At 34.8% G+C, this 13,746-nt stretch overlaps 1 pseudogene across 1 annotated transcript; it reads left to right on the plus strand.

Annotated features, from left to right (window-relative positions):
• Positions 1-339: 339 nt before the first annotated feature.
• On the plus strand, positions 340-11,191 carry LOC309620474 (dynein light chain 1, cytoplasmic pseudogene; annotated as a pseudogene). Its single transcript has one exon. The product of its transcript is annotated as a dynein light chain 1, cytoplasmic pseudogene (transcript).
• Positions 11,192-13,746: the final 2,555 nt, after the last annotated feature.

Consider the following 13,746-nt stretch of genomic DNA (forward strand, 5'->3'; position numbering starts at 1 on the left):
TTTTAAGTTAAGCCACTCAAATAAGTATATGGTGGTATTTCATTGTCGCTTTAAGCTTCCCTAATGATTAATGATGTTAGTATCTATTCATGTGCATATTCGCAATCCATATACTTTCTTTGGTGAAATTTTGCTTTGGTGTTTCTAGTATAGATAACTTATAACACTCTACTCTCAAGTAATATATCACTTCACCTATAGTAGAAGAACCTTTAAATAGTACAATTTATTTACTTTCTCCTGGCCCCTGTGTTATTGTCATAGTTTATTTTTACATCGTTGTAAATACCACAATACATTGTTATTATTTTTTATTTAAGCATTCAATTATCTTTTAGTGTAATTTAGAACATAAGAAAACACCATTTTGTATTTACTCACATATTCCCGAATTCTGGTGTTATTTGGTCTTTTGTATAGATACAGATTTTTATGTGGTATCATTTCCTTTTACCCAAAGATCTTCCTTTAAAATTGTATGTCTGGCCAGCCCCTTCCCCAGCAGACTGGATGCAGTCAGCCTGCCCCTACTTCACTGCGACCAAAATGCTGTGATCGAAAATGCTGTTATGTCAGAGGAAATGCAACAGGACTTGGTGGACTGTGCTACTCAGGCACTGGAGAAATATAACATAGAGACGGATATAGCAGCCTATATTAAGAAGGAGTTTGAAAAGAAGCACAATCCCACCTGGCACTGAATCGTGGGGAAGAACTTCAGTAATTACATGACACATTAAACCAAATACCTCATCTACTTCTACCTGGGCCAAGTGGACATTCTTCTGTTCAAATCTGGTTAAAAGCACAGACTGTCCCACACACCCAGTGATACATCCAAAAACAAGGACTACGGCCTAAATTCCAAACACCAGACTTAAATCTTCAGCCTTGCCTAAGGCAACACCTCAATCTTTGAACATTTTTTGTGTTGTTTTATACAAGGCATTCTCTGTACTAATTTGTTGTGGTTCTAAAACAATTAATAAAACAACTTACATTTGTATATATGTTCTATTCCTTACCTCTCTGCCACATATTTTCCCTCCTCATAGTCAATTCCTTTCAAAAAAAAAATAGATACATCTGTTAGAGAAATGTGTGTTTTAAAATAAATAAATACAAATAAAATTGCATGTTGGCTAGTGATGATTTTGCTTTTTGTATGTTTGAATAAATATTTCACTTTTATTACTGAAATATATTTTTACTGGCTATATCATTCAAGGTTGATGTTATTTTCTTTCAGTACTTTAAAGATACTGTTCCACTGTCTCCTGATTCATACTGTTTCCAAAACAATAGTCTCCTATAATTCTTATATTTGTTTCTTTCTGCAAAATGTGTTCCCCCCTCTTTGTCACTGGTTTTAAGCAATTTGATTATGATGAGTCTTGGTGAAGTTTTCTTCATTTTTTTTCCTTGGGGTTTGATCCTTTTAAACTTGCTTTTAAGCTTTGTTAAGCAGGACCAGAGAAGCCTTTGGTCTAGGTCTCATCTTGCCCCTTAAGTGAGCCAATATCCTTCTGAATAGTCTACCTGATACCTCGCATATTATAATTTTTCTACTCAGGCTGGTGAGAACACCAATAATTTCTGTTTCACTTAAGCCTGGAGATTTTTCTGCCTGCTTCTTTCAGGTTATTTGTCCCTTGGCTTCAGGTAGCTTCCTCACGTGAAAGTTCTGATACTCAGATGAAGACTCAGTGGAGGGGGGGTTGGTCCTTCTGCAGATCTTCAGAGCTTTCTCTCACTGCAACTCTCTCTTCTCCTTTACTCTGCCCTGTGAACTCCTTACCCTGATGTTCCCAAATTCCCAAGTCCATCTCTTCAACTCAGGGACACTGCTGGGCTCACCCTGACTTTCACCACCCTGTGTTCTGGTCTGAAAACTCTCTCTAGGTATTACACTGAGTGATCATAGGACTCACTTCATTTGTTTCCTTTCTTTCAGAGATCATTGCTCTACACATGTGTGATGAGAAATATATTTCCCATTTCAAACAATGGGAAATCAGCTCCAACTTAGCATTTCTGCTTAGAACTTTTCATTTCAGGAATGTATTACTGATGTTAAGTGGGAGATATCTGTATTATGTACTAGAAGAAAGGGCTGTAAGGATCCAGAACCTTATTAAGGCAAGACATCTAGGCATTATTAACAATTGTGCTGCTAGCTCTCAACACGATTTTTGTGGGAAATTGTACTCTTTCCCCTTTTTTTCAAAACAACTATTTTAAAGGTATTTTTAAGTTTGTTGTTTGTTTGTTTTTAAAAGGGCTATTCTTATTTTTGTTTTCTCTTTTGCTTTGAGGAAAAGGTCAAGGTAATCTGAGCTGGTGCTGGAGAGACGAGAAACCAAGAGAAACTGGAAAGAATCCAAGTAACTTTTGGTAAATTTTAACAGTTTTGTAAAAATACATATAATATTAGTGCTTACATATACATATAATATAGTTACAATTTTAAAGCTATTAAAATTATTAATAAATTGAAAAGAGTATGACATGATGTTCTATGTTATTTTTCTGGAAGCAATAAGATGACAGTAATTAAAATACTTCTCATGACTGTATTACTTTCCATGAGGTTATTCCTTACTTTCCCTATTAAACTGTGAGTGCACATTGAGTTACTGCTGTTTAACTTTTGTGTCTCATGCAACACCTAATATATGAAGCACTCAATATTTTTTTATTTGGCTGAACGACTGATTTGACTATGAATAAACTGATTAGGAAATCTCTAGCTCCTCAATGACCAACTGACCGATTTAGTGTTCCAAAAATTCTTCTTTCTCTAAAAGGATTATATTCTCCTGAGTTTTTAATTCCATAAAAACATTTCAACTCCCATTCTTAGGTCTTTGTACTTAATAACGTTGTCTCTGTCCGGAGCATTCATACAACCCCTGTCCATCTGCTAAGATACCTCACTACTTTTCTACCTGACACCTGATCAGTGTCTCCTCCTCTGAGAAACCTTCACTATATCTAAAATATCACTCATCACATGCTGACCCAAGAATCTGCTTTTCTTTGAGAGCTATCTGGGAATATGATATGTTCTTATATATGTGTGTCTGTATAGTATATACCTTATATTTGTGAGATGTACACATACACACACACATTTGTCATTTGTTTCTCCCACTAGAATGTAAGCTCCTTGACAGTAGCAACAGTTTTTGATGACCACTTTATCCCCAGGGTACAGGAGAGTGAGACACAGAGGAGACATTCAGTTAGTATTTGTCAAGTGAATGAATAGATGAGGTAAGAAGTGGATGATACACTTCGTTACCAGAAGCTTCATCATCAATTCTTTTAGTAATACAGGACACATCTGCTTTCAGTGATAAGGCAGGCTAACTCCTCTGAAAAACTGCCTGTTACAAATCACCTAGATATGCCGGATAAACATGACCAACCAGTATTTAATTACATAGCTGAGCTTTCAGGAAGCTAAGGGAAATCATCAGGAGCCATACAGAAATGAAGAGGAAGCTACGAATCAAATGATTTAATGAAGCTGAAACTACGCTCTTTGTATTTGGGAAATTCTGTGCCTTTTTCAGTATCCAAGACACTTGCACCTCCATAGCTGGTTGAAGGAGAGGGAGACAAGTCCTTTGCTCCTAGCAAGGAGTGGAACAGGGAACAGGCAAAGGTGGAACAAGAAAAACCCCAGACCAAGCCAAGATCTTCACCTTCAGTGAAAGGATGAATTAGACAAAAAAAACAACCTCTTGTCAAGGGCCAATGACAAGTAAAATTACCTATCTAGGCTTGGGTTCTGGGAAGGAAATTTTAAAATGGTTTCACAGAGATTTCACAACTTCATTCCTGCCCTCGCTTATGAGTTCCTATTTTTGGTACCCACATAGTCTGTAAAACTTCATGCCACAAAATTAAAGACATTCTGAGTTGGTAGTAACTTGGGCCACCTCACACAGGTAAAATGCATCGCCTTTCTGGAAGAAGGTAACCTCAAAAAAGGACTCACCAGCTGTCCTTATATAAAATTCCCTGAATTGAAGCTCCGAATAAGCAAAAGTGAGGAGGGAAGAAAAGGACAGATTTTGATGACCAAGAAATTGAGATATTAAAATTATCAGATAAAGATGATAAAATAAGTATGTGTAAAATGTTTAAAGAAATAAAAATGACTGAGAACTTTCTGAAGATGATTATCACATTTGGGAAAAACAACATAAAAATATACAAAATAATATTCTATATTGTTTAGGGATATATAAATATGGGAATAAGAAAATGAAAAACATTATTATAAGCACTAAATTCAGGATAATGATACCTCTGCAAAGCAACAGAGTCAGGAAGAAGACAGAGTAATGTAATCTCAGATAATATCTTGACGTGGCATAATCTGTATTTTAGAAGAACCGATTTCAAAGGCCAGTAGTAGTATTTCCCAGTTAATCAGGTATAGTTTTAAAACTTATCTGTGATACACTTTTAGAATTGCATTCAGTTATTAGGATATTTAGATCATGGACAAAAATACACAAACTTTTCTAAAAGAGGAGTTTAGAATTGCACAATGATTGGAGTTATAATTTTTACAAACTCCTTCTCAGTTGATTGGACACAGTACTGTTGTTATGGGTCTCGGGTATTCAAGACAGTTACCATATCCTTTCCCACAGCCCCATCCTCACACACACCTGCATTTTAGGATCATTAATGATATACAGGTAGAAAAATATGGACAAAGCACAACTCAGTGGTATAATAATGATCCTAGGTAAGATTTATGTTAACCTAGAATTGGTCAGGATCTACAAATTAAAATGTTTCTATTAGAGCTAGTTTAGTATTTCATGCATATTTGACTTGAAGATAGAATAAAAATAAGATTTACTGGGTGGCAGATGGGTTAGTATATCAGCTCATATGGGAACCAAGGCTCTCAAACACGGCTATACATTAACATCATTTGGCAAAGTTTAAAACGTACTGATACCCGGGCCTCAACCCCAGAGAATCTGACTGGATTGGTTTAGGGTAGAGTCTAGGCAATGATATTTGTTAAAACTTTCCCATATGACTCTAATATGCAACCAGGAATTGAGGCCCACTTTCTTTGAGCAAAATGGCATGGACATGGCAAGTGTGTCTCCAGGAAACCCTGAGAATGAAACTGCAGTTTTAGGATCAATTTAGTACTCTGAGTGGTCACTGTCAACTGCTCTGATTAGCCTGGAAATGGTTTGAAACCTATTTGTTAACCCTGCCTGAGAACTGCAGGACTGCTTTTAGATTGAGGTAAGAAAATTAGGAATATTGGAAGATTCTTATCCCTATATATTCAGATGTCTAGAATCACCATAAGTATTTTCCTGATACAAATAACGTGAATATTAGGACTAAAAGTAGACATTTTAATGTCAGATAGTTATTTTAATTTCAGAAATCCTAGAAGTACGGTTTTCTAAGAAACTAATTTTGACAGTAGTGTTGGATACTTTTTTAAAAATTAAAATGTCTATTAGCTCCTATTTTTTCTTTTCTCCTATTTCCAAGCCCCTTCATAATCCTTACCAAATGCTTTGCTCTTTAATGTCTAATATTTTTTAACAGTTAGATGAAGTTTATAAAATGCCCTGTTCTAATACTAGTTTCTGAGAGTGAATTCCCAAGTTAAATTCCTGTCCATAATAAAAATAATAACTTTATGTATTGAGTGATTATGATGTGACAGACATAACCACTGAATATGTATTATCCCATTTAATCTTTATGATATTATAATTATTTGCCTTTACAAATAAGAAAGAATACTCAGACTAAATAACTTACATGAGATCACACAGCATGACTCTGAATCTCCTGAGTCTAACCATTTTGATATATGAACACTTTTTATTTATTTATTTATTTATTTATTTATGTATTTATTTATGGCTGTGTTGGGTCTTCGTTTCTGTGCGAGGGCTTTCTCTAGTTGCAGCATGTGGGAGCCACTCTTCATCGCGGTGCGCGGGCCTCTCATTATCGTGGCCTCTCTTGTTGCGGAGCACAGGCTCCAGACGCGCAGGCTCAGTAATTGTGGCTCACGGGGCCTAGTTGCTGCGCGGCATGTGGGATCTTCCCAGACCAGGGCTCAAACCCGTGTCTCCTGCATTGGCAGGCAGATTCTCAACCACTGTGCCACCAGGGAAGCCCAACACTTTTAAGTTGGTTTTGCAATCTAGCTATGTAATGTAAGCATAGATTCATTGATTCACTAATTACCTAATTACTACAATTCATTTTATTAATTCTCTCAATAATATTTATTGAGTGCCTACTATATGCTAGGCACTTATTGAGCTCTGGATATACGGTTGTGAACAAAAGAGATGAAGTCCCTGCCCTCATGGACCTGTAGAAACTGAAGTTTCAAGGCAAAGAAACTTGATTAGATCTGTCCAGTCATGTGCAAATGAATCAAAAAGAGAAACAGGTATCAGCTTCTAAGATCCACCAGTTAGTTGCTAGGCCATTTTGTCAATTTCAACAACCTGAGAGCATTGCATTATTCCACCACTCAGTCATGCATCAGCAGGGATGAGGATAGAATATGTAGTTATATGGAATAATGAGGACCTAGCATACTATAATTATTTCAGAGCAAAGTGATTCAAAAAATAGAACCATTGAAACCTTGGGTAAAAGAAACAAAATCAAGGACAAAAATCTCATCCGATTTAAAGGTTAAAAGAAAACACAGGGACAAAAGATTTTCAAATTGCTTACAACTTTTTTTAGAACTTTAGTTTTGTTCATCTAAATTGATCAAAGTTACTCTGAAGTGACAGTGATATAAATTGTATACATATCTCTAATGTCAGAAAACAGAGACACAACTAAGCTGGCATGCAGACTGAGCATATGTTTAACTTAGGATGTAAAATTTTTCTAGATGACCATAATCTGAAGAATTCTAAACAGATAGGCTTTAATTTTAGATTATTTGGGAGAGAAGCTAATCATTTAGAAATAATTTTGTTGCAAATACGCATTTCTCTAGTTTTAAGAATAACAAAAAACACATTCATATAATAGTTGCCAGGATAACTGAATCCTTTGTCTACTTCAATATGGCAATTCCTATTGGCTCATTTTGTTGTAAAATATTTTGTAAGTCATGGAAGCAAATCCAGGAAGAAGGCAAGAAATAACACAAAATGTATCACCTTGATTCATATATTTATAAACACTCCTCCTAGGGGAAATACATTGCTGTAATAAACTACTTTGAAAGACATTACATCTGCAATAGGAATAATTCATGAATACAGTTACACACTTAGGTGGGAAAGACTGTGACATATACTGTAATCTTATATTTTTCTCATCAAATGAAGATCTAAATATTTATGAATGAGGATTTTTTCAGCATCTGCTAGTAAATGTGCACCCTAATACATTTTTATTCCTAAAAATTGGAAGAAAAATATTTAAAAAATCTTAGGTAACATTTCTGCAGAGTGAGATCAATTCATTGATACATTAGTCTACGAAGCAAAGTAATCATGCATTATTCAAAGAATTTAGCCACATTCTAAGAGACTTATGTCTCCTCTGGGTTTACATATAAATAACATGATTTATTTTTTAGAGTAGTCTGGAAATAAAATTTAAAAGGGTCAATCTTCATTTTAGTAGACGGAAAGCAGTAATTTCCAGATATTCATTTGTTCCTAGAAGAATGTACTGATTACATATTTCGACCCAAACACAGAGTGACAATGTGATGAGCACAAAAATGCTGAGGCACTGTCCCCATCTCCAAAAAAATTTTATTGAATAAAATAGATATAGATAAAAAATACAACCGTGCAAAATGCTACAGGAAGAAATTATCTAAATTGTATTACATATTATATAATTATATTGTACATATAATTATATATAAGTATATAATTAATACTATACAAAAGAAGTTTAACTAGAATTAACAAACACAAATAATCTTAACATCTTATAAAAACAATCCTAATAAAATATTTCTTAGTGGAAAAAAGCAATTTTTAACATTGAAACATCTAATTAATATTCTGGTTAAGCTACTTGATAGCTATGTTTTTAAGTTAATGCTCATAATACAAATATATACGGTGCTTACATTTGTCAGATTCTTCAGGAATAACAATTCCCTAACCTTCACCCTAGACAAAACTAGCCTTTGTACACTCATACCCACCATTGATTTTTTGCTTACAACTAGAAACACTTTTCTCTGAAGCAGCCAGAAATGAGTCACTGGTCAGTTAATCAAAAAAGTACAATACGGAAGAAATAACAACAATAACAACAAACAAACTAAATAAATAAAACTATATATATGTATATTTATAGGTATATGTGTATCTATATATGTATATATACTTTAAAATGTTCATTTAATGTAAATATCAATATATTTTAATTTACAACTCTTCATTTTAACTTAAAATTAAGTGGTAAATTTTATTTATCACTTTTTTTATGTAGTGCCAAGACTGTTTGATTTTGCGAATGTAAGTTCCACAGTCATATGCATCATCTACACATTCTAGTTTTAGCTAATTTTTTAATTAATAAGGTCGAAACCCAAAGACACTTAAGAAGCACTTTGTATAAAAAATATTTCTAGAATATGATTTTTCCAATCTTTTACAAGTATCTCTTCCACATATTTTAGTAGCTCACATTTATCAAGTGTTAGCAAAAGAATCTGACAGTTTTTATAGACAAAAATCTATTTCAGCACTTGAAATTTTTGTTTGTTTTGTTCATATTGAATTAAATTATACAATTAAAACAAGTAAAAATGACACAACAAACTTGAGGGGATAAAGTATGACTGACTCTTTGATAAGCAAATAACTCAATTGATGGGGGCAACACTTGAGGGTGTAATAGACAGTAGACTTGTAGCCATGAGCATTCAGGGTGTCGAGAGTATCTGCCAGTAATGTTTTATGGAGGTATTGAGGACAATTGCTCAATCCATTGAATCAATACATAAAACTGCTTAAGAGATTACTGTAAAGTATACCAGGCATTCAGGTAAGCATTTTAAAAGCATTAGTGTATTTAATTCTCATGACAACATGAGAACTCTGTAGGACAGGCATTATGTTCTCATTTTTACAAATGAAGAAACTGAGTCTCAGTGAGGTGAAATACTTTACCTAAAGCTTTCCAGTTAATAAATACCAAAACTAAAACTGGAACCTTGTTCTAGACAGTACTGTCTCTCATATAGTTTTGACTGTTCTGTATAATGATTAATAGTTATCTACTAGTATCTGGCTGGATTAGAAATTCTTTAAGGGCAAGATCCAGTCTTTTTCATTACAGTATCCCCTGTGTCCATATATGTATGTATGCTTTAAATAGATAGACCCACACAATAGATGCATGGGTTCTTTGGGAAAACATTAACTTATTCAGACAGTAGCTTGTTAAATTGATCCTTGGTCTAACTGGGGATAGTTTGGAGCAGAATAATTAGTTTTTGTTTCTTGCTTTTTAAAAAACTCCTCTTAACAAATTTTAAGTGTACAATACATTATTGTTGACTATAGGTGCTAAGTGAAATCAGCCAAACACAGAAAGATAAGTAACTGCAGGATTCCACTTATATGAAGCATCTAAACCATAAATTTAGATGGTTTTAATAAATTTATTCAATAAATTTATAAATTTTAGATTCATAAAATCAAAGACTGGAATGGTTGTTACCTGGGGCTAGGGGGAGGGGAAGATGAGGAGCTATCAATTAACAGGCATAAAATTTCAGGTCTGTCTCTTGCTTTTTAAATACGGTACATTGGATGGAGAATGTTATCTATTAACATTCTCTAGTTAACTAAGATTTTGCCATTTTAAATTATTATTTGCAAGCTTTATTCACTTGTTATTTGTATAACATTTATTAAAAACCCCAAATCAATGGCTTCTTGCATGTAAAATGATCTTTCAGAAGATAAATTTGGTTTATATAATAAAAATGAAATAGTATATAATCTCATCATCTAAAATAATGCTATTTCTGATATAACTTGTTGATTTACTTTGATTTTTTTAATGGAAGCTCAGGTTCTGATATAAGGATGGTGATTAGCAGTTATGAAAGTTATGTAGTCAATGTAAATTGTACAAAAGCAATATTTTTTTTAAAGATCATTCTATTACAAGGAATCTACTAATGTCGAGTAGCAAAACTGGAGATACCACTAATTAATATTTAATTCTGTTGGGGATGACCCTAAGAAAATTGAACATGCAAAACTCAGGGAGTTTTTTGTTTTACTTTTAATAAAGAGTAGCCAACAAAATATTTTATATGAATAAGGGCTAGCTACTTCCCTTAAACGGTGTAACCAGGTTATTATGAAATCAAGTCTCAGAACAAGCTCTAGAAACATTTATTAGCAAAGAGGCAAAAATGGTTCATATTACAGCTTATTCTGTAAGCTTGATGAAGTCTCAGCTGTCTGTCATTCTAGGAGTTTGACCCAACCCCCTTACAAGAAATATTGGCTCAACACTGGACAATATCCCAGAAGTAGGACACAGTTACTCTTATGGTCATCATTAAGCAACCAAAATCCTTCTAAACCAAAGGCAGGATACATGATAGTTTACAGACCTAGTCTTTGGCAACATCCCTAACAGTAGAAGCTGCAAACCTTGCTGGATTTTTATGTCCTGTTTATTCAAGGGTGGGGAGCATCTTTATACTATTTTAGCCAATTCATATAAAATGAAAGCTTTTAGTTTCACTAATTACCATCCATTTATAACAGGTGCCATGCCAATTAATAAGCTTGCCACTAATTTAACCAATGAAAACCCATTTCTGACATGAAATATGGTGATTAGCAAAATATCTGGATATGATCAAAGACAAAGATAGCTAATCTGTTTGTAATCACTGCCTCTGGAGTGGGGAGGATATTCTCTTTGAAAAAGTGATATCTGACTGTCCCTGGAGTGGAGATTCCTGGTTAGGATGCATAAACTGTCTATGCGAAATTATTTTTAAGCAAATTACAATTATCATTAAATTTTTTTTTACTATTCTTATGAAGTCAGTTCCTAAGAAATGGAAAATAAGAAGGAATAAAGGCAGAAAAAGTAAGCTCTTTTATAGCAACTCTTTTTTGCTTTTTATATAGTTATATTTTCTTTTTTTTTTTCAAGAATATTTTTGAAAAGGTCTTTTTTTTTGTTTTGTTTTGTTTTTAATTTTATAGCTACTTTATTTATTTATTTATTTATTTATTTTTGGCTGTGCTGGGTCTTCGGTTCGTGCGAGGGCTTTCTCTAGTTGCGGCAAGCGGGGGCCACTCTTTCATCGCGGTGCGGGGACCGCTCTTCATCGCGGTGCGCGGGCCTTTCACTATCGCGGCCCCTCCCGTTGCGGGGCACAGGCTCCAGACGCGCAGGCTCAGCAGTTGTGGCTCACGGGCCCAGCTGCTCCGTGGCATGTGGGATCTTCCCAGACCAGGGCTCGAACCCGTGTCCCCTGCATTAGCAGGCAGATTCTCAACCACTGCGCCACCAGGGAAGCCCTATATTTTCTTTTAAATAAATTTATTTATTTTATTTATTTATTTTTGGCATTGCTGCACGCAGGCTTTCTCTAGTTGTGGCCAGAGGGGGCTACTCTTTGTTGCGGTGCGCAGGCTTCTCATTGCTGTGGCTTCTCTTGTTGCGGAGCACGGGCTCTAGGCGTGTGGGCTTCAGTATTTGCAGCACGCAGACTCAGTAGTTGTGGCACGTGGACTCTAGGGCACCCGGGCTCAGTAGTTTTGGCTTGCAGGCTCTAGAGTGCAGGCTCAGTAGTTGTGGCACACGGGCTTAGCTGCTCCGTGGCATGTGGGATCTTCCCGGACCAGGGCTCGAACCCGTGTCCCCTGCGTTGGCAGGCGGATTTTCAACCACTGCACCACAGGGAAGCCCTATAGTTATATTTTTAATGTAGACCTAATGCATTAATTCACAATATTGTTGACTTAACAGTAATATTCCCCTCTGGGACCAGCTGCATGATATTTGATGGGATACACTGAATGGAGTGGTGAGGGAGGAGGTAGCTGCTATTTAGAGAGTCTAATCAGTGAAGTCATGTTCTGGAGGTTAATGGGCAATATATGTCTCTGTCACAGCCCTGACAATTTGGCTTATTCAAACCACTACTCTTTTAATATTTGTTCAATTTTTATTTGGAGGACAAGTTTATTGTTGTGTGCAAGGGTCAGAAGAAGGGCAAATCTGCTTGCCAAAAAAAAAACAACAAACAAACCCCTGCCTGTAAATTACCCTGCTGCACTCACTAGCATCAGTCAGATCATTGTTTACTAAGAGACTACAACCAATGAATAATACAGCAATCCTCTGTTGTTACTTTTAAAAGTCCCTTACAGGATGTTGACAAAAATGAACCCTTGTATACTATTAGTGGGAATGTAAATTGATACAGCAATTATGGAAAACTGTATGAAGGTTCCTCAAAAAATTAAAAATAGAACTACCATATGATCAAGCAATCCCACTTCTGAGAATACATTCAAGGGAAAGAAAATCACTATCTGCAGTGATATGTGCACTCTCATGTTCATAGCAGCATTAGTCACAACAGCCAAGATATGGAAACAAACTAAGAGTCTGTCAAGAGATGAATGGGTAAAGAAAATGTGGCATATATATACAATGGAATATTATGTAGCCTTTAAAAAGAAGGAAATCCTGCCATTTGGGACAATATGGATGAACCAGGGAACGTTATGCTAAATGAAATAAGTCAAACACAGAAAGAGAAATACTGTATGACATAATCTCACTTATATGTGGAATCTAAAAAAAAAATGTTGAACTCGTAACAGAGTAGAATGGTGATTACCAGAGGCTGAGGAGCTGGGGAAAAGGGGAGATATTAATCAAAGGGCACAAACTCTCAGTTGTAAGATGAATAAGTCCTAGAGACCTAATATATAGTATGTATAGTACGGTGACTGCAGTTAATAATAATATATTGTATACTTGAAATTTGCCAATCGAGTAGATGTTAAGTGTTCTCACTACAGAAAAAAATGATAACTATATGAAGTGATGGATATGTTACTTAGCTTCATTGTGGTAATCATTTCACAATGTATATCAAAACATTACATTGTACCCCTTAAATATATATAATTTTTATTTATCAGTCATTCCTCAATAAAGCTGGAAAAAATAAGGATATTAAATGAAGGAAGATGAAAGAAAAGCCTGCTGTCCCCTTATAGCTATCTCACCCAAGTGATGCTAAAATAAAATATGCCCTATAATTGTACTCAGTATATTTCCAAAGAGGAGTTCTGGAAAATATATTTTCTCCAATTTTTTACACTTTCATTGACATTTTAGATTCTCTTTGTAATAGATTTTCCTGCTGAGCACCTTTATGTCTAGCCTAACTCAATTCAGCTCCAAATATATATATGTATAACATTCATATATTTTGCATGTATAGGATTTTTTAGTCAGTCATGGGGCATACAATAATAAAATACAGATACACACACACACACACACACATTTTTTCTTCCAGAAAGTAAAATAATACACCTCAGATTTTAGCAATTATTGAATATTCGTGGGAGTCTTATGGGGGTTTATTCTTTAATTTGAAACGACTTTTTAAATGATTTGGCCTTTCTACTGAGAATGCAGGGATGCTATATTATGGTGCTGAAATTATTA

Source organism: Balaenoptera borealis, assembly GCF_965194805.1.
Source record: "Balaenoptera borealis genome assembly, chromosome: X".
NCBI lineage: Eukaryota > Metazoa > Chordata > Mammalia > Artiodactyla > Balaenopteridae > Balaenoptera > Balaenoptera borealis.